The 22,972-nt window shown below is 38.0% G+C and overlaps 1 protein-coding gene across 5 annotated transcripts in view; it reads left to right on the top strand.

Annotated features, from left to right (window-relative positions):
* Positions 1-22,972, top strand: part of LOC5564596 (neurogenic protein mastermind) — a 426,767-nt gene that overhangs the window by 89,345 nt on the left and 314,450 nt on the right. Inside the window, exon 1 of one of the 5 annotated variants that reach the window (XM_021849170.1) lies at positions 13,905-14,321. The exons of the other annotated variants lie outside the window; for them this stretch is intronic. The gene's annotated coding sequence lies outside the window, so the exon portion shown is untranslated. Of the gene's footprint in view, positions 1-13,904; positions 14,322-22,972 lie in introns of those variants that run through there. 5 annotated transcript variants of the gene reach the window in all.

The following is a 22,972-nucleotide window of genomic DNA, read 5'->3' as shown; positions in this document are numbered from 1 at the left end:
GATCGAAATCGAATCGAAATCGAATCGAAATCGAATCGAAATCGAATCGAAATCGAATCGAAATCGAATCGAAATCGAATCGAAATTGAATCGAATCGAATCGAAATGAATCGAAATCGAATCGAAATCGAATCGAAATCGAATCGAAATCGAATCGAAATCGAATCGAAATCGAATCGAAATCGAATCGAAATCGAATCGAAATGAATCGAAATCGAATCGAAATCGAATCGAAATCGAATCGAAATCGAATCGAAATCGAATCGAAATCGAATCGAAATCGAATCGAAATCGAATCGAAATCGAATCGAAATCGAATCGAAATCGATCGAATCGAAATCGAATCGAAATCGAATCGAAATCGAATCGAAATCGAATCGAAATCGAATCGAAATCGAATCGAAATCGAATCGAAATCGAATCGAAATCGAATCGAAATCGAATCGAAATCGAATCGAAATCGAATCGAAATCGAATCGAAATCGAATCGAAATCGAATCGAAATCGAATCGAAATCGAAATCGATCGAAATCGAATCGAAATCGAATCGAAATCGAATCGAAATCGAATCGAAATCGAATCGAAATCGAATCGAAATCGAATCGAAATCGAATCGAAATCGAATCGAAATCGAATCGAAATCCGAATCGAATCGAATCGAAATCGAATCGAAATCGAATCGAATCGAAATCGAATCGAAATCGAAATCGAAATCGAATCGAAATCGAATCGGAATCGAATCGAAATCGAATCGAAATCGAATCGAATCGATCGAAATCGAATCGAAATCGAATCGAAATCGAATCGAAATCGAATCGAAATCGAATCGAAATCGAATCGAAATCGAATCGAAATCGAATCGAAATCGAATCGAAATCGAATCGAAATCGAATCGAATCGAATCGAAATCGAATCGAAATCGAATCGAATCGAATCGAAATCGAATCGAAATCGAATCGAAATCGAATCGAAATCGAATCGAAATCGAATCGAAATCGAATCGAAATCGAATCGAAATCGAATCGAAATCGAATCGAAATCGAATCGAAATCGAATCGAAATCGAATCGAAATCGAATCGAAATCGAATCGAAATCGAATCGAATCGAACATCCGAATCGAAATCGAAATCGCAAATCGAATCGAAATCGAATCGAAATCGAATCGAAATCGAATCGAAATCGAATCGAAAAATCGAAATCGAATCGAAATCGAATCGAAATCGAATCGAAATCGAATCGAAATCGAATCGAAATCGAATCGAAAAATCGAATCGAAATCGAATCGAAAGAATCGAAATCGAACGAATCGAATCGAAAATCGAATCGAAATCGAATCGAAATCGAATCGAAATCGAATCGAAATCGAATCGAAATCGAATCGAAATCGAATCGAAATCGAATTCGAAATCGAATCGAAATCGAATCGAAATCGAATCGAAATCGAATCGAAATCGAATCGAAATCGATCGAATCGAAATCGAATCGAATCGAATCGAATCGAATCGAAATCGAAATCGATCGAAATCGAATCGAAATCGAATCGAAATCGAATCGAATCGTCGAAATCGAATCGGAATCGAACGAAATCGAATCGAAATGAATCGAAATCGAATCGAAATCGAATCGAAATCGAATCGAAATCGAATCCGAAAATCGAATCGAAAATCGAATCGAAATCGAATCGAAAATCGAATCGAAATCGAATCGAATCGGAATCGAAATCGAAGCGAAATCGAATCGAAAATCGAAATCGAAATCGAATCGAAATTCGAATCGACCGAAAAATGCGAATCGAAATCGAATCGAATCGATCCGAAAGCGAATCCGAAATCGATCGAAATCGAATCGAAATCGGAAATCGAATCGGAAATCGAATCTGAATCGAATCGGAAATGGAATCGAATCGAATCGAAATCGAATCGAAATCGAAATCGAAATCGAATCCGAAATCGAATCTGAAATCGAATCGAAATTCGAATCGAAATCGAAGTCGAAATCGAAATCGAAATCGAATCGAAATCGAATCGAAAATCGAATCGAATCGAAATCGGAATCGAATCGAATCGAATCGAATCGAAATCGATCGAATCGAAATCGAATCGAAATCGAATCGAAATCGAATCGAAATCGATCGAAATCGAATCAAATCGATCGAAATCGAATCGAAATCGAATCGAAATCGAATCGAAATCGAATCGAAAATCGAATCGAAATCGAATCGAAATCGAATCGAAATCGAATCGAAATCGAATCGAAATCGAATCGAAATCGAATCGAAATCGAATCCGAAATCGAATCGAAAATCGAATCGAAATCGAATCGAAATCGAATCGAAATCGAAATCGAAAATCGAATTGAAATCGAATCGAATCGAATCGAAATCGAATCGAAATCGAATCGAAATCGAATCGAAATCGAATCGAAATCGAATCGAAATCGAATCGAAATCGAATCGAAATCGAATCGAAATCGAATCGAAATCGAATCGAAATCGAATCGAAATCGAATCGAAATCGAATCGAAATCGAATCGAAATCGAATCGAAATCGAATCGAAATCGAATCGAAATCGAATCGAAATCGAATCGAAATCGAAAATTCGAAATCGAAATCGAATCGAAATCGAATCGAAATCGAATCGAAATCGAATCGAAATCGAATCGAAATCGAATCGAAATCGAATCGAAATCGAATCGAAATCGAATCGAAATCGAATCGAAATCGAATCGAAATCGAATCGAAATCGAATCGAAATCGAATCGAAATCGAATCGAAATCGAATCGAAATCGAATCGAAATCGAATCGAATCGAATCGAAATCGAATCGAAATCGAATCGAAATCGAATCGAAATCGAATCGAAATCGAATCGAAATCGAATCGAAATCGAATCGAAATCGAATCGAAATCGAATCGAATCGAATCGAAATCGAATCGAAATCGAATCGAAATCGAATCGAAATCGAATCGAAATCGAATCGAAATCGAATCGAAATCGAATCGAAATCGAATCGAAATCGAATCGAAATCGAATCGAAATCGAATCGAAATCGAATCGAAATCGAATCGAAATCGAATCGAAATCGAAATCGAATCGAATCGAATCGAAATCGAATCGAAATCGAATCGAAATCGAATCGAAATCGAATCGAAATCGAATCGAAATCGAATCGAAATCGAATCGAAATCGAATCGAAATCGAATCGAAATCGAATCGAAATCGAATCGAAATCGAATCGAAATCGAATCGAAATCGAATCGAAATCGAATCGAAATCGAATCGAAATCGAATCGAAATCGAATCGAAATCGAATCGAAATCGAATCGAAATCGATCGAATCGAATCGAAATCGAATCGAATCGAATCGAAATCGAATCGAAATCGAATCGAATCGAATCGAAATCGAATCGAATCGAATCGAAATCGAATCGAATCGAATCGAAATCGAATCGAAATCGAATCGAAATCGAATCGAAATCGAATCGAAATCGAATTCGAAATCGAATCGAAATCGAATCGAAATCGAATCGAAATCGAATCGAAATCGAATCGAAATCGAATCGAAATCGAATCGAAATCGAATCGAAATCGAATCGAAATCGAATCGAAATCGAATCGAAATCGAATCGAAATTCGAATCGAAATCGAATCGAAATCGAAAATCGAATCGAAATCGAATCGAAATCGAATCGAAATCGAATCGAAATCGAATCGAAATCGAATCGAAATCGAATCGAAATCGAATCGAAATCGAATCGAAATCGAATCGAAATCGAATCGAAATCGAATCGAATCGAAATCGAATCGAAATCGAATCGAAATCGAATCGAAATCGAATCGAAATCGAATCGAAATCGAATCGAAATCGAATCGAAATCGAATCGAAATCGAATCGAAATCGAATCGAAATCGAATCGAAATCGAATCGAAATCGAATCGAAATCGAATCGAAATCGAATCGAAATCGAATCGAAATCGAATCGAAATCGAATCGAATCGAAATCGAATCGAAATCGAATCGAAATCGAATCGAAATCGAATCGAAATCGAATCGAAATCGAATCGAAATCGAATCGAAATCGAATCGAAATCGAATCGAAATCGAATCGAAATCGAATCGAAATCGAATCGAAATCGAATCGAAATCGAATCGAAATCGAATCGAATCGAATCGAAATCGAATCGAAATCGAATCGAAAATCGAATAATCGAATCGAAATCGAATCGAAATCGAATCGAAATCGAATCGAAATCGAATCGAAATCGAATCGAAATCGAATCGAAATCGAATCGAAATCGAATCGAAATCGAATCGAAATCGAATCGAAATCGAATCGAAATCGAATCGAAATCGAATCGAAATCGAATCGAAATCGAATCGAAATCGAATCGAAATCGAATCGAAATCGAATCGAAATCGAATCGAAATCGAATCGAAATCGAATCGAAATCGATCGAAATCGAATCGAAATCGAATCGAAATCGAATCGAAATCGAATCGAAATCGAATCGAAATCGAATCGAAATCGAATCGAAATCGAATCGAAATCGAATCGAAATCGAATCGAAATCGAATCGAAATCGAATCGAAATCGAATCGAAATCGAATCGAAATCGAATCGAAATCGAATCGAAATCGAATCGAAATCGAATCGAAATCGAATCGAAATCGAATCGAAATCGAATCGAAATCGAATCGAAATCGAATCGAAATCGATCGAAATCGAATCGAAATCGAATCGAAATCGAATCGAAATCGAATCGAAATCGAATCGAAATCGAATCGAAATCGAATCGAAATCGAATCGAAATCGAATCGAAATCGAATCGAAATCGAATCGAAATCGAATCGAAATCGAATCGAAATCGAATCGAAATCGAATCGAAATCGAATCGAAATCGAATCGAAATCGAATCGAAATCGAATCGAAATCGAATCGAAATCGAATCGAAATCGAATCGAAATCGAATCGAAATCGAATCGAAATCGAATCGAATCGAATCGAAATCGAATCGAAATCGAATCGAAATCGAATCGAAATCGAATCGAAATCGAATCGAAATCGAATCGAAATCGAATCGAAATCGAATCGAAATCGAATCGAAATCGAATCGAAATCGAATCGAAATCGAATCGAAATCGAATCGAAATCGAATCGAAATCGAATCGAAATCGAATCGAAATCGAATCGAAATCGAATCGAAATCGAATCGAAATCGAATCGAAATCGAATCGAAATCGAATCGAAATCGAATCGAAATCGAATCGAAATCGAATCGAAATCGAATCGAAATCGAATCGAAATCGAATCGAAATCGAATCGAAATCGAATCGAAATCGAATCGAAATCGAATCGAAATCGAATCGAAATCGAATCGAAATCGAATCGAAATCGAATCGAAATCGAATCGAAATCGAATCGAAATCGAATCGAAATCGAATCGAAATCGAATCGAAATCGAATCGAAATCGAATCGAAATCGAATCGAAATCGAATCGAAATCGAATCGAAATCGAATCGAAATCGAATCGAAATCGAATCGAAATCGAATCGAAATCGAATCGAAATCGAATCGAAATCGAATCGAAATCGAATCGAAATCGAATCGAATCGAATCGAATCGAAATCGAATCGAAATCGAATCGAAATCGAATCGAAATCGAATCGAAATCGAATCGAAATCGAATCGAAATCGAATCGAAATCGAATCGAAATCGAATCGAATCGAAATCGAATCGAAATCGAATCGAAATCGAATCGAAATCGAATCGAAATCGAATCGAAATCGAATCGAAATCGAATCGAAATCGAATCGAAATCGAATCGAAATCGAATCGAAATCGAATCGAAATCGAATCGAAATCGAATCGAAATCGAATCGAAATCGAATCGAAATCGAATCGAAATCGAATCGAAATCGAATCGAAATCGAATCGAAATCGAATCGAAATCGAATCGAAATCGAATCGAAATCGAATCGAAATCGAATCGAAATCGAATCGAAATCGAATCGAAATCGAATCGAAATCGAATCGAAATCGAATCGAAATCGAATCGAAATCGAATCGAAATCGAATCGAAATCGAATCGAAATCGAATCGAAATCGAATCGAAATCGAATCGAAATCGAATCGAAATCGAATCGAAATCGAATCGAAATCGAATCGAAATCGAATCGAAATCGAATCGAAATCGAATCGAAATCGAATCGAAATCGAATCGAAATCGAATCGAAATCGAATCGAAATCGAATCGAAATCGAATCGAAATCGAATCGAAATCGAATCGAAATCGAATCGAAATCGAATCGAAATCGAATCGAAATCGAATCGAAATCGAATCGAAATCGAATCGAAATCGAATCGAAATCGAATCGAAATCGAATCGAAATCGAATCGAAATCGAATCGAAATCGAATCGAAATCGAATCGAAATCGAATCGAAATCGAATCGAAATCGAATCGAAATCGAATCGAAATCGAATCGAAATCGAATCGAAATCGAATCGAAATCGAATCGAAATCGAATCGAAATCGAATCGAAATCGAATCGAAATCGAATCGAAATCGAATCGAAATCGAATCGAAATCGAATCGAAATCGAATCGAAATCGAATCGAAATCGAATCGAAATCGAATCGAAATCGAATCGAAATCGAATCGAAATCGAATCGAAATCGAATCGAAATCGAATCGAAATCGAATCGAAATCGAATCGAAATCGAATCGAAATCGAATCGAAAAATCGAATCGAAATCGAATCGAAATCGAATCGAAATCGAATCGAAATCGAATCGAAATCGAATCGAATCGAATCGAATCGAAATCGAATCGAAATCGAATCGAAATCGAATCGAAATCGAATCGAAATCGAATCGAAATCGAATCGAAATCGAATCGAAATCGAATCGAAATCGAATCGAAATCGAATCGAAATCGAATCGAAATCGAATCGAAATCGAATCGAAATCGAATCGAAATCGAATCGAAATCGAATCGAAATCGAATCGAAATCGAATCGAAATCGAATCGAAATCGAATCGAAATCGAATCGAAATCGAATCGAAATCGAATCGAAATCGAATCGAAATCGAATCGAAATCGAATCGAAATCGAATCGAAATCGAATCGAAATCGAATCGAAATCGAATCGAAATCGAATCGAAATCGAATCGAAATCGAATCGAAATCGAATCGAAATCGAATCGAAATCGAATCGAAATCGAATCGAAATCGAATCGAAATCGAATCGAATCGAATCGAATCGAAATCGAATCGAAATCGAATCGAAATCGAATCGAAATCGAATCGAAATCGAATCGAAATCGAATCGAAATCGAATCGAAATCGAATCGAAATCGAATCGAAATCGAATCGAAATCGAATCGAAATCGAATCGAAATCGAATCGAAATCGAATCGAAATCGAATCGAAATCGAATCGAAATCGAATCGAAATCGAATCGAAATCGAATCGAAATCGAATCGAAATCGAATCGAAATCGAATCGAAATCGAATCGAAATCGAATCGAAATCGAATCGAAATCGAATCGAAATCGAATCGAAATCGAATCGAAATCGAATCGAAATCGAATCGAAATCGAATCGAAATCGAATCGAAATCGAATCGAAATCGAATCGAAATCGAATCGAAATCGAATCGAAATCGAATCGAAATCGAATCGAAATCGAATCGAAATCGAATCGAAATCGAATCGAAATCGAATCGAAATCGAATCGAAATCGAATCGAAATCGAATCGAAATCGAATCGAAATCGAATCGAAATCGAATCGAAATCGAATCGAAATCGAATCGAAATCGAATCGAAATCGAATCGAAATCGAATCGAAATCGAATCGAAATCGAATCGAAATCGAATCGAAATCGAATCGAAATCGAATCGAAATCGAATCGAAATCGAATCGAATCGAATCGAAATCGAATCGAAATCGAATCGAAATCGAATCGAAATCGAATCGAAATCGAATCGAAATCGAATCGAAATCGAATCGAAATCGAATCGAAATCGAATCGAAATCGAATCGAAATCGAATCGAAATCGAATCGAAATCGAATCGAAATCGAATCGAAATCGAATCGAAATCGAATCGAAATCGAATCGAAATCGAATCGAAATCGAATCGAAATCGAATCGAAATCGAATCGAAATCGAATCGAAATCGAATCGAAATCGAAAATCGAATCGAAATCGAATCGAAATCGAATCGAAATCGAATCGAAATCGAATCGAAATCGAATCGAAATCGAATCGAAATCGAATCGAAATCGAATCGAAATCGAATCGAAATCGAATCGAAATCGAATCGAAATCGAATCGAAATCGAATCGAAATCGAATCGAAATCGAATCGAAATCGAATCGAAATCGAATCGAAATCGATCGAAATCGAATCGAAATCGAATCGAAATCGAATCGAAATCGAATCGAAATCGAATCGAAATCGAATCGAAATCGAATCGAAATCGAATCGAAATCGAATCGAAATCGAATCGAAATCGAATCGAAATCGAATCGAAATCGAATCGAAATCGAATCGAATCGAAATCGAATCGAAAATCGAATCGAAATCGAATCGAAATCGAATCGAAATCGAATCGAAATCGAATCGAAATCGAATCGAAATCGAATCGAAATCGAATCGAAATCGAATCGAAATCGAATCGAAATCGAATCGAAATCGAATCGAAATCGAATCGAAATCGAATCGAAATCGAATCGAAATCGAATCGAAATCGAATCGAAATCGAATCGAAATCGAATCGAAATCGAATCGAAATCGAATCGAAATCGAATCGAAATCGAATCGAAATCGAATCGAAATCGAATCGAAATCGAATCGAAATCGAATCGAAATCGAATCGAAATCGAATCGAAATCGAATCGAAATCGAATCGAAATCGAATCGAAATCGAATCGAAATCGAATCGAAATCGAATCGAATCGAAATCGAATCGAAATCGAATCGAAATCGAATCGAAATCGAATCGAAATCGAATCGAAATCGAATCGAAATCGAATCGAAATCGAATCGAAATCGAATCGAAATCGAATCGAAATCGAATCGAAATCGAATCGAAATCGAATCGAAATCGAATCGAAATCGAATCGAAATCGAATCGAAATCGAATCGAAATCGAATCGAAATCGAATCGAAATCGAATCGAAATCGAATCGAAATCGAATCGAAATCGAATCGAAATCGAATCGAAATCGAATCGAAATCGAATCGAAATCGAATCGAAATCGAATCGAAATCGAATCGAAATCGAATCGAAATCGAATCGAAATCGAATCGAAATCGAATCGAAATCGAATCGAAATCGAATCGAAATCGAATCGAAATCGAATCGAAATCGAATCGAAATCGAATCGAAATCGAATCGAAATCGAATCGAAATCGAATCGAAATCGAATCGAAATCGAATCGAAATCGAATCGAAATCGAATCGAAATCGAATCGAAATCGAATCGAAATCGAATCGAAATCGAATCGAAATCGAATCGAAATCGAATCGAAATCGAATCGAAATCGAATCGAAATCGAATCGAAATCGAATCGAAATCGAATCGAAATCGAATCGAAATCGAATCGAAATCGAATCGAAATCGAATCGAAATCGAATCGAAATCGAATCGAAATCGAATCGAAATCGAATCGAAATCGAATCGAAATCGAATCGAAATCGAATCGAAATCGAATCGAAATCGAATCGAAATCGAATCGAAATCGAATCGAAATCGAATCGAAATCGAATCGAAATCGAATCGAAATCGAATCGAAATCGAATCGAAATCGAATCGAAATCGAATCGAAATCGAATCGAAATCGAAATCGAATCGAATCGAATCGAAATCGAATCGAAATCGAATCGAAATCGAATCGAAATCGAAATCGAATCGAAATCGAATCGAAATCGAATCGAAATCGAATCGAAATCGAATCGAAATCGAATCGAAATCGAATCGAAATCGAATCGAAATCGAATCGAAATCGAATCGAAATCGAATCGAAATCGAATCGAAATCGAATCGAATCGAAATCGAATCGAAATCGAATCGAAATCGAATCGAAATCGAATCGAAATCGAATCGAAATCGAATCGAAATCGAATCGAAATCGAATCGAAATCGAATCGAAATCGAATCGAAATCGAATCGAATCGAAATCGAATCGAAATCGAATCGAAATCGAATCGAAATCGAATCGAAATCGAATCGAAATCGAATCGAAATCGAATCGAAATCGAATCGAAATCGAATCGAAATCGAATCGAAATCGAATCGAAATCGAATCGAAATCGAATCGAAATCGAATCGAAATCGAATCGAAATCGAATCGAAATCGAATCGAAATCGAATCGAAATCGAATCGAAATCGAATCGAAATCGAATCGAAATCGAATCGAAATCGAATCGAAATCGAATCGAAATCGAATCGAAATCGAATCGAAATCGAATCGAAATCGAATCGAAATCGAATCGAAATCGAATCGAAATCGAATCGAAATCGAATCGAAATCGAATCGAAATCGAATCGAAATCGAATCGAAATCGAATCGAAATCGAATCGAAATCGAATCGAAATCGAATCGAAATCGAATCGAAATCGAATCGAAATCGAATCGAAATCGAATCGAAATCGAATCGAAATCGAATCGAAATCGAATCGAAATCGAATCGAAATCGAATCGAAATCGAATCGAAATCGAATCGAAATCGAATCGAAATCGAATCGAAATCGAATCGAAATCGAATCGAAATCGAATCGAAATCGAATCGAAATCGAATCGAAATCGAATCGAAATCGAATCGAAATCGAATCGAAATCGAATCGAAATCGAATCGAAATCGAATCGAAATCGAATCGAAATCGAATCGAAATCGAATCGAAATCGAATCGAATCGAATCGAAATCGAATCGAAATCGAATCGAAATCGAATCGAAATCGAATCGAATCGAAATCGAATCGAAATCGAATCGAAATCGAATCGAAATCGAATCGAAATCGAATCGAAATCGAATCGAAATCGAATCGAAATCGAATCGAAATCGAATCGAAATCGAATCGAAATCGAATCGAAATCGAATCGAAATCGAATCGAAATCGAATCGAAATCGAATCGAAATCGAATCGAAATCGAATCGAAATCGAATCGAAATCGAATCGAATCGAATCGAATCGAAATCGAATCGAAATCGAATCGAAATCGAATCGAAATCGAATCGAAATCGAATCGAAATCGAATCGAAATCGAATCGAAATCGAATCGAAATCGAATCGAAATCGAATCGAAATCGAATCGAATCGAAATCGAATCGAAATCGAATCGAAATCGAATCGAAATCGAATCGAAATCGAATCGAAATCGAATCGAAATCGAATCGAAATCGAATCGAAATCGAATCGAAATCGAATCGAAATCGAATCGAAATCGAATCGAAATCGAATCGAAATCGAATCGAAATCGAATCGAAATCGAATCGAAATCGAATCGAAATCGAATCGAAATCGAATCGAAATCGAATCGAAATCGAATCGAAATCGAATCGAAATCGAATCGAAATCGAATCGAAATCGAATCGAAATCGAATCGAAATCGAATCGAAACTGAAATCGAATCGAAATCAATGCGAATCGTTTCAAATAGAATTCAATCCCAATCGTTAATGTTACATGGTGTTCCAATCAGAAAAACCTTTCACAATTTGATTTAAAGAAAAAAATCGATTCTCAAAAATCTCATAACCTCATAATACCCTCTTCATAGCTTCTTTACGCATCTGTTAGCTTCCGATCCCTTCCGATTGTCGTCTGAATTGTGCTAAAACTCCCGAAAACGACGAAGGGAATCGCAAATGCAACAGCCTACTGCAAACAACAAGTCACTGTACCGCTTGGGACGAGGTAATAAAACAGCAAGACAAAACCAACCTCATCATGTTTATATGCCGGGATTCTGAATCGGAAACTGTGGTGCATCTGTTGAGCAGCACCATACAAACAGTTAACACGCACACATGTGCGATTTGGGCACGCATTTTTATCTACACTACGGAAGAAGAGGATTTCTTTCTAGTTGGATAATCAAATAATAACTGAAGAGGTATTCTGTATCCTTTTCAATGAATTTCAAACTCTGTGACCATAAATTTGCTCGTTTGGCAATACTGCTACGAAGTGAAGCTGTCAAACGCTTAATTCTGTGCTTCGAAAGACTGATCAACATAAATCATGATTTTGACATGAATTGGAAATCATTTCATTATCAAAATATTATTTCATACTGGAAGAAATGCTTGGTTTTTTTTAGAAAACAATAGAGCCAACACCTGTCAAATTTGACAACTACTGATTGTTTTTTTAAATGATACTAGTACACGTGTTGAAAGTTTCTCAATCACTGTTAATTTTTTCTTCAGCTCGTTTTGTTTATTATTATTATTATTTGCTATATGATAAAAGCTTTTTTTAACCTTGGCGAATTCGCCACTCGGCTTATTTTGATTTTTGCTCATGATTTACCACTTATCTAGAGAAAACTCCAACAATCAAGAGGAAGTGACCCAATAACCGTGCACACGAGGACATTCTAATGTTTACTGTCAATCCAGTGAGCTGAAACATCGCCCAAATCGATAAGATAAGAACAGTCCGTGGTCGTCACACATGTTGCCCTTTTACAAGCTTTGCCTCTAATCAGACCTTGAACCTGTCGCGGAATTGCTAATTTTCACCAAATCTCCCATACAATACATTCTGGGAAGGTGCCTGACGGCAAGACTTCAGTTTGTCCTCGTTTGCAGGTTAGTCCGGCTCTATGATGTTGCTTGACAGTCAATCAACCGGTAGGCATTCAAGGCAACGCCGCTCGTAGTGTAGTGCTGGTTGCCTATAGTGGATTGCAAAGCGAAGCATTTTCTTGCCGTAGACTGTATCTGTCTAGGTATTAGTGCTATCGTCAATCCGTCAAATCTCATCGACACACAAACAAACACACACGCACACTTCCATGGAAACGACAACACTCCGGTTGCTTCGGCGAAACCGAATGCCGGTGAATTGTTGTTGCTTGGTCTCGCTCGCACCATCACCCGAAGGGTCTCGTTCCCCCAAACGCCGCCTGCTTCGGTTCGATAGGTCAGCTTGACGTGCTTTCGGTCCCGTACGACGGCGAACAGCAATAACGCCAGTTGTGGATATGCGATTGGAACTGGGAAGTGGAAATGAAAGCATAAAAATGTGTTTTATACCTCTTTCGAGGCCCGAGAATTTAATGAAGACGGCGGGTTGATGAACCACCTCGACGCGGACGGACGACCGTCCGAGAGATGATACCGAGAATGGCATTCAATGAAATCCAAGAAAATCTTGGATATCGATCAAATGATTCCATTAGGAAGATGACAGTTGACAGAAATTGACAGAGTTGACAGAAATTGACAGAGTTGACAGAAATTGACAGCCCCAACCCTTTCACTTCACGTGTCACCGTTCCCGAAACAACTCCTTTATTGCCGGAAGTACACACCAAACCTACATTGTCCAAGATGTCTTGTTTTCACGGTTATTGAATTGCCCAATAACCACTTGGTGCTTCGTTTTCGCCATCCAGCACAATACAGTTTCGTCCTGAGACGTTCCACCGAACCGAACCGAGTGAAATTATAACTCACTAAAACAAACAAGCGACATTGCGCGGTGGTGGAATCCGTTGACTGCTGCCCTCATGACGATCCAGCAAAAACAAACCGAGACCTGACAGCGCGGAGCGCCGTCTGATTGCTACCGCACGCACACACACCGACGATGACAGCAGCGGTTTTTGTTTGGACGACCGACCAAAGCTTGCTTCGATGCATTCGTTTTCCGATTGTGGCCGTCAGTCGACGATTGCGAATCGTTCGTGCGAGACTTCGTTTGTCGAATCGTCTTCGTCTCGGAAAAGTGTTTGTTTGATGTTTGGCGAGTCCGATTCCGATCCAGCGAATTATGGTTTGTTGTTGTTTTGACCACCGAGTGACGGACGATGGATGACAATCTATGAATCGCGACGCGGTGGCTAAGATGCGGATCATGTTCCGTTCGATTTTTAGGTGCGTGAAGAACACTAACGGTGTCGGATGTGAGCGGAGTGTAATCATGGGCTTTCGATAAGGCAACACGCAATAAAGAAAGGAACCGCGCGCGTTGTGTTGAAGTGGTTCGTATTTTGATAAGTCGAAGATTTAGGAAGTGAGTGTTGTGCAGTAATGGAATAATTTGATTGTACCAACGCAGGTCAAGGTTGATTGTTGTGTAAGTCGGTGATGAAGGTTTTGGATGGTGGAAAATTATGAGTGAGCTCGATTTCTTCATATGCAATCGACAATCTAAAGGCTATTCTTTCAAATCTTAATAGTATGTCAGTGACAAAATCCCAAATTGATGCACACAAAGTCATATAACTTGCGTTGAATTCCATCGAAATATACTGTATGTAGCGGTAATGTATTAAATCACAACATACAGTAAAGTTAAGTTGATAGTAACTATTACTTTAGCAGTATGGGTTATAGTAGTATTTTTCATACATGCAACAATCCTGTGTCGATTTTCGGACATTCAGGCTCTATGCTGAATATAAATTTTGCATGTTTTTTCTCTGACATTCTTGCGAGCTTAAAAGTTTCCATTTCTTCATAAATTTGGTACATCTTGCTACTCCTGGCTCCTGAAACACTTGTCTAAATTCCTACTCGACTATTCCGAAGGTTATTCTGGAATTCTTCTAGTGATTTCTCTAGATATTCTAGAATACATCTGGGGTCCCCCTTGAGTAACCTCAAGCAATTCTTTTTGAGATTACTAGAGGAAATCCTACAGAAGATGCTCAAGGATGCCAGGAGATCCTCTAAAGAGTTATATAGGAATTTTCCCAAGAAAATCCATAATGGTTTACTTAAAGGTTATCAAGTAATACTTCCAGCTTTTTCGATAGTGATTCCTTTTATCAGGAATGGGGTCCTAAAGCCTTGTCCCAAATTCAGCACTAAAAGCTTAAAATAAGGCCAGAAACACATGATTACTCAATTTTGAAATGTTTATCGTTAAATTCGTCGCTCAAAAACATGTTTTCCGGTTTTTTAGATTTTGTCACACTGTTCGGTTTGAACTCAAATTTTTGATGATTTTTTTTTCCGTCTCCCTTTTGAAATGTCAAAGAAACAACCCAAGTGCTAAAAAGTTGAACCCTTGGAGCGTTTTTTTTTTTGACTAAGTGAACGTCAAACATGATCCAAAAAGCCAAGGTTCAAATTTAAAACCATTTTTTAAATATTAGTTTAGGTATGATATCGCCGTTATTTGAGCGGGAAAATTTGTGATCTATTTTGAGATCAGTTACTTTATCTATACAGTTTTTATATAAAATGGATGGATGGTATCTTCGGCAAAGTTGTAGAAGAGCTCAAGGGCGGTCTAATGACAAGTTTTTTTTTTTTAATTCAGATCTCTTCCTCTTAGTTTTTTCAGCAGTTTTGTCGGCATTACCACGCTCGTCTAAACTACCCTCCTTAATACGGACTCACTTGAACAAGTATTGCAAGACTCAGCTGGATATTTAATCACCCTGAAATGGTTAGTATCAGCTCAAAACAGGAACATTCATGATGCTATATCTCGAGATGCTGTTGATCTATAATGGTGGGTCATCAGCAAAGTTGTTCAGCAGATCCTGGACATTCGGAAAGCAAATAGTTTGGTTCGCAATTTCGCCGCTAGGTGGCGCTAGTGAGCATGCAAATTTCAGCATTTTAGGCATGTTCTATCTTGTGATCCATATGAGATAGAAAGTCGAGTCTTCTGCAAAGTTGTTCAGATAGACAATTTGGTTCTAAATTTTGCCGCTAGGTGTGATGCTAGTATGCATGTAAAATGGAACATTTTAAGGCTAGTTCTATCTTGTCATATAAGATACAAAGTTCGAATCTTCGGCAAAGTTGTTCAGAGAGTCAAGGACATCCAGAAGATAGGTAATATGATTAAACATTTTGGCGCTAATAAGTATATAAAAATGTGCATCTATTTCATCGTCAAGATAAGATAGAAAGTTCGAGTCTTCGACAAAGCTGTTTAGAAGGCCAAGAACGTCCGAAATGCAGACAGTTAGATTCGCAATTTTGCATCTAGGTGGCGCTAGTGAGTACGCGAAATTAAGCATTCTTCACTAGTTTTATCTTATGATACAAAAAAGATAGAAAGATCGAGTCTTCTGCAAAAATGTTCAGAAAGTTCAGGACAGCCGAAAAACAAACAGTTTGATTCTTAATTTTACCGCTATTTGGCACTAGGAAGTATATTTTTTCAAAGGTTTGAAACAAATTCCATCTTGGCAACCATATGAGATTGAAAGTTCGAGTCTTCGGGAAAGTTGTTCAGGATGTGAAGGGCATCCGTAAAACATATTGATTTATAATTTTGCTATCTCGGCAGCGCTGTTCATCATGGTCAAAAGACTACTTAATACTTGTTCTATCTAATGATTTTGATAATAAAGAATGTTGAAGTCTTTGGCAAAATTGTTCAGAAGGATAAACAAATCCGAAAGGCAAACAGTTTAGTTCGTAATTCTGTCACTAAGTGGTGGTAGTGAACAAGTTGAACTGAGAAAGATAGTTCTGTATTGTGATCCTAATGGAATAGTAAGTTTGAGGATTCAGCAAAGTTATTCAGACAGCCAAAGAAATCCGGACGGCACAATTTGATTCGTTATTCTTCCGCTGGGTGGCGCTAGTAAGCATGTAAAATTGAGCATCTTGAACTTGAAATTGATCTTGAAGATGATCCTTTTATGTAATACATTATCAGTGTTACTGCGGTCAGATGTCATGTCAGATTTACTCCTTGTTCAAGTGACGTAAGACTGATTCACTACATATCACAGCGATTCAGGATTAATTCAATGCATATTCATGTGATTCAGGCCTGAATTATTTCATATTAAAGTGATTCAGGACTGATTTATTTCGAGTTATTTTATTCATTAATTTAATTATTTTAACTAAAACATAAAAAAGGGAAAAGCCTCTCTGAGTGCTTATCATTAAATATATCTTTTTCAAAAAGACATAAAACCTCTTCATCTTTTCTAGAATCGTTTTAAAGTTATTATATACTAAAGGCTCAAACGGCATTGATCCATAGCAGAGTAAAAATCTTCAAGGAGAACTAGGAATCAGAATCTTTGAAATCGTCGAGAGCGGGACGGACCTGGAAGTAAGATGATGATGATGAGTTTAAGATATTCATTTTTGCTTAGCATTTGTCCATTAATCACGTAATCATTTTTTTCGGATTTTCAGAACCCTTTAGTCCACATAAAAAATTTAAAATTTGTATAAACCGTGGTCTTTGGCCAGACCTCCGCCCCTCATAAATGACTAAATGGTCATTGGACGTCTCGTTAACTGCATTTTCCAGTAATTTATGTGTTCCAAGCAGTTTGAGACTGATTCACTTAATTTTCTAATGATTCAGGTCCGATTCTCCTCATGCTCAAATATTTTAAGACTGATTCGCTTCATTTTCAAGAGAATCTGGATGTGTCTACTTAATTTTTTTACAAATCATATCTGATTCACCTCATAATTGAGTGATTCAGGTCTGATTCACTTCATTTCCTGGTGATTCAGGTCTAAATCATTGAATATTCAAAACTCCAATTTTATTTAATTTTATTTGTTCACTAGCGACACCAAGCGGAAATTTTTTGAATTAAATTGTCTGCTTTCCGAATATCCTTGACATCCTGAACAACTTAGCCGAATACCAGAGGTTTCTATCTCATGTGAATCACAGGAAGGACCTGCTTAAAATGCTTATTTTCACATGCTTACTGACGCCACCTAGCGGCAAAACTAAACTGTTCACTTTAGGATGTCCTTCACTTACAAAGCAATCTTGTCGAAGACTCGAACTTTCTAACTCATCTCGATAATGAGATAGATACTTATTTTATGTTCCCACTAGCGCCATATAGCGGCAAAATTTCTAACTAATTTGTCTGTCTTCCGAATGTGCTTATGTTTCTGAACAACTTTGCCGAAGACTCGATTTTTCTCTCTCATGTGGATCACAAGACAGAACTAGACAGGACGATCAATTGTACATGCACACTAGCGCCACCTAGCGGTAAAATTTCGAACCAAACTGTTTGCCTTCCTGACCCCCTTGATCCGCTGAACGATTCTACCCCATTACCCCGAATGCCATTAACCCGAGCGTTATTACCCCGAATTCCAAAACCCCGTACGACCCATCACCCCGAATTCCAATATCATGGGAAATGTCATCAATATCATCATGTAAAGATAATTGTAAATTCGGGAAAACAGCATTCGGGGTGATGGAATTCGGGATAATGATTCATTCGGAGTGATGGATTCCGGGGTGATGGCATTCGGGGAAATGGCATTCGGGGTAATGGGGTAGAATCTTGAGATGATGCTAAACTTTTTGGAGGGTGATTCAATATTCAACTGACTATTGCAATACTTTTGTTTTAGTGAAGCTGTATTTATGACGGGTAGTGTATATGCTACAATAAGCCATTTTATGAGGCGTTTCGAATCATATGGTTTCCATTTGTGTGCCAGCTTTGAAAGTTTCCGGCGGGCCAATTTATTTACTTTTTTTTTCTAGCGCTACATTTGGAAAAAGCTTATTTAACAATGGCGTTGTTGGCAATGCAACAGTTTTCAATTTTGCGTGTAAAATTGAAATCAGCAGGCAGGGAAGATATTTTTCATCTTCCGGTAACATAAAACATGTAAACCGACTAGAAACATGCGCTGAAAGAAACGGGAACGTCATCGCCAACAAAAAAGGGACCAGCGCCATTCAGATATCATGCTAGTTTTTTGAACAACAACAATGAGCGGCCCGCCAGAAAACGTCATTCAAACGTTTCGTAAAATGGCTTATAAGCGCGGTTTCCAAATCAGAGATTCATGAAAGATTGTACAATGGATCCTAGAAGCCAGTGTTGATTCCAGGATTTCAAAGCGTATTCTGAGATTTCAGAAAGAAACCTGGCATTTCAGGATGGATCTGGGATGGCAGTGTGAATTCTTTGATTCCACTGTAGATAATGAGATTGTAGTGTAGATTGTAGGATTTAAGTGTGGAATCTAGGATTGTAGTGTGGATGCAGAATTTCGATCCTGAGAATTCTGTGTAGTTCCTGGGATTCAAATGTGGATCCTGTACCTCCAATATGGGTCCTGATATTCCAGTGTGGATCCTTTGATTTCAGTGTGAATCTTGGGATTGTAATGTAAATCGTAGGAAATCAGTGTGGATCCTGGGATTGTAATGTGGATCGTCGAATTTTAGTGTGGAACTTGGGATTCAATAGAGAATGCTATGATTCTAGTGTGGATCTTGGATCTCCAGTGTGAATCCTGGTTTTTCAGTGTGGATCTTTTGATTAAAATGTGGATCCTGGGATTGTAGTATGAATCGTACAATTTCAGTGAAGATCCTGTGATTATAGTGAGGGTCGCAGGATTTCAATGTATGTCTTGGGATACCAGTGTGGATTCCATAACTCCAGTATGCGTTCTGATATTTCAGTCTGGAACCCTTTATTTCAGTGTGAATCGTTGGATTGTACTGTAGATTGAAGGATTTCAGAGTGGATCCTGGTACTGTGATGTGGATCGTAAGGTGACAGTGTGGATCTCGGTATTCCAGTGTGGATCCTTGGATTCCAGTGTGAGTATTGGGATTCCATTGTGGATCCTAGTCTTCCAGCGTGGAGCTTGAGATCTCCGTGTAGATCCTGGGATTTCGGTGTGGATCCTGAGATTTTTAGCCTGGAATTTGGTATTTCAGTGTGGATCCTTTGGTAACAGTGCAAATCTAAGGATTAAAGTGTTGATGTTAGAATTTCAGTGTGGATCTTGGAATTACATTGCGAAATCTGAGATTCCAGCCTGAATTCTGGTATTTTAGTGTGGATCCTTTGAAAACAATATAAATCTTCGGATTGAAGAGTGGATCTTAAAATTTCAAAATTCTGGGATTCCAGTGCAATTCCTATGTGGATCTAGGGATTCTAGCGTAGACCGTAGGATTCCGATGTGGATCCTGGGATTGTAATGTGAAACTAAAAATTTCAGTACATTTCGGCAGGGATCCTCAATTTCCAGTGTACATCCTTGGATTCCCGTATGGATCATTGTATTTCAGTGTGGATCCTGAGATTCCAGTGTGAATAATGGGATTCCATCGTAGATACTTGGATTCTAGTGTGTATACTGATATTCGAGTGTGATCAGTGTAATTCGAGTGATTTCAGTATGGAACATGGGAATCTATTGTGGATTCTGAGATTCTAGTGTAAATGTTGGGATTCCAGTGTCAAAAATTGCAGTGTTAATCCAAGTGTTACAATATGAATCCTGATATTCCAATATGCATCCTAATATTGTAGTGTTCATCGTGGAATACCAGTGTGGATCCTCGGATTACAGTGCAGGTCCTAGGATTTCGGTATTGAACCTGGTATTCCAGTGTATATTCTGGGATTTCAATGTTGATCTTCGTATTCAAATGTGAATCCTGGGATTTAAGTATTGATCCTGAGATTTCCAGTGTGGTCCTAAAGTTTCAGTTTAGATCCTAGGAAACCAATGTGGGTTGTGGGATTTCAGTGTGAATTCTGAAGTACCAGTATGGATCCCGGTTTTAAAGGGTGTACGGAATCAAATTGCGACGCATACAAATATTTGTCAAAGTTCAACCAATCATCTTCAAACTTTTAGGGAGTAAAATTAAACATATTATGAATATTTTCCCATGTTTGTTTTATTCAATTTCAAATCCATATCCAAATGTACGAACTTTTCTCCGTGTCATTCCATGATAATAAATCTTCGAGCTGTTTAGTGGAATACCTATAAGTAGATGAAAAACCAAATTTAGTACTAAACCATTAAATTTCACTATAGTTTGTATCTTTTGACAGAACACGCGTATTTCTACCTCAACTGTAAGGCCGTCTTCAGTGTCGTGTACTAGACTCGACTTGTCGATCGAGTTCCGATGGGCTCGGGGGATTGTGATGCTTCGGCACGAAATTGACCTCCCTAGCCTTGTACCTCTCCAAAACCAAAGCCAAATCCGGCTAGAAAATCGTAGGACCATCAGAAGAGGAAGTAGACACTTTTGGAGTTACTCCTTTAAATACACCTGCCCATTGACCGTTCCAGTTGTCACGAATAGGGTGCTCCGCTTTCCACAAGAGTAAATTGCTTGCTAAATTATATATTTTTTGACAAACTTTGACATCTTCTCCTTTCTAACGTCATCAGGGACATCGAATTTATAATGAGCAGTGAAAAACTGGAGCCCCGAAGATCTGCTTTTACATTCGTCTCATCATCCATAACGAGACAATGTGTTTTCGTCAACATCGGGGCGTAGAGATTCGGTGCATATGTTTTACCTACCGTATTCTGCCGTTCATCGTGATTGGCCGCCTTTTGAACTTTGTATGTATGTAGTCCTTCAAGTTTTTTTTGCATCTTGCACGTAGATTCAGTTTTTTCGCCACATCTCGAACTGAGCTGTTGGAATTCCTCTTGAAAGCTTGAACTACCCGTTTGTGATCTTTAACACTATAAGGAGATTCGTTTTTTGCCACTTTTTCCTTTCCGATCGATGGTAAAACGTTTTTGATACCGATTAAAAACACGAGACACTGTAGAATGCGCCATTCCCAATTTTCTGCTGATGACACGATGAGATAGATCCGGATTTTCGAGGTACGTGTGCAAAATTTCTTTTCGTCGCTGCTCTGCCCATAAAAGCATAACTGTCCCATATGGAATTGCTATCGAACGAGAAATCTATAGATGAAGTTAAATATCTTGTCGTCAAAAAAACACCAATTTAGCGTCGACAATGCCAAAATATTAGGGAGGTCTGTAGCCTTGAGGTTACGCTTTCGCTTCATAAGCGGAAGGTCATGGGTTCGATTCCCAGCCCCTCCACAAAAAACCCGTCCAGCCACCAGAAGACGCCTCACGGAGGACCGTGCTTTGGTGACTGAGACAAACTGACCCTCTTCGCAGGCAGCTAGCCTCACTAATAGCAGAGCTCTCTCCTACCTGCTCGGTGTGAGAGTAAAAGAGTAGGAGTGAGTGAAACTAGATGTAAATATAGATAAGTTAAAAATAGATCTGTATCGGTAAAGAAGCTACAAGATCAACTGAGTCCGGCACAGTAGTGGCCACAAGCACGGAGTGCCTTAAAAAAAAAATGCCAAAATAAATGCCCAGCAGAACATCATCGTGTTCAATACTTAGCGCTCAGATGTATTTGAAGTATTTTCTCACGGAAATATAATTTTAAGAGCATAAAAATGAAGAAAGTTCTCTTTTGCCTTTATTTTATTGCAGGGCAACAGAAATAAAGCCATATCAGGCTCACCGCCAGCTCAGAACGATGAGCAAAATTTTGGCTAATTCCCAATGCTCATAACTTTATGAAGAATGGATGAAATTCAATGTATCTGGAAGTCGTCGGCGCAAATTTGGTCTTGTTACAGGAACTTTCTTGGCCCTGCATATTGGCCACCTGACACCAAAGATGTTCCAGATTCTCCAAGGTCATGTCCAAATGGCATTTTTCTGTCGCTTGTAATTTGTGCGGGGTGAAGTTGTATGAGTGTTTACAATTTTCCTAGAGACTAGAACTAATAGGAAGTTGAATGCCGGCAAACGCATTTAAACTTGTTGAAAATCTTCAGAAATATAACCATTTACGTAGAACTGGTTCCGGAAAATATGATCAGTCATGTTTCTATTTCCTATCATGTATTGTATATACTATCCGGAGCTATATCCTAGTGACCTTTAATGCTCATGAATACATCATTCAATCATCAGCAATCATCCAAAATA

This window comes from Aedes aegypti, chromosome 3 (genome assembly GCF_002204515.2).
Source record: "Aedes aegypti strain LVP_AGWG chromosome 3, AaegL5.0 Primary Assembly, whole genome shotgun sequence".
In the NCBI taxonomy this organism is placed as follows: domain Eukaryota; kingdom Metazoa; phylum Arthropoda; class Insecta; order Diptera; family Culicidae; genus Aedes; species Aedes aegypti.
Note: the sequence above shows the minus strand (reverse complement) of the source record. Positions and strands in the feature narration are given on the sequence as shown.